This window comes from Asparagus officinalis, chromosome 5 (assembly GCF_001876935.1).
Source record: "Asparagus officinalis chromosome 5, Aspof.V1, whole genome shotgun sequence".
Lineage (NCBI taxonomy): Eukaryota > Viridiplantae > Streptophyta > Magnoliopsida > Asparagales > Asparagaceae > Asparagus > Asparagus officinalis.
In genome coordinates, this window is record NC_033798.1 from 46,735,868 (window position 1) to 46,736,204 (window position 337).

The following is a 337-nucleotide window of genomic DNA, read 5'->3' on the forward strand; positions in this document are numbered from 1 at the left end:
GGAACAGTTTAACCTCTTGCACCTGTTGGAGGATTGAGAAGCAGTTTATACTCGTATACTCTTTGGAGTCTTGTTGCGACTTAATTGAACGATATAACGCCGGCTTCAACCAAGGTTTGGATGCTATTCTTGAGAGCAAAGCAATCCTTGGTGGGATGAACGACCCTCCTGTGGTATGCACAGTACTTTGGATCCGTCGTGTTGTCAGTTTCCTCCTGATTTGTGATAGGTGGTAGCTTGATCTTGTTACCTTCAAGGAGGGATTCGAAGATGGCTGGAACGTCTTCATCCTTGAAGGAATACTCTCTTTGGAGTCTCGGACCCGAAGCCTTTTGCT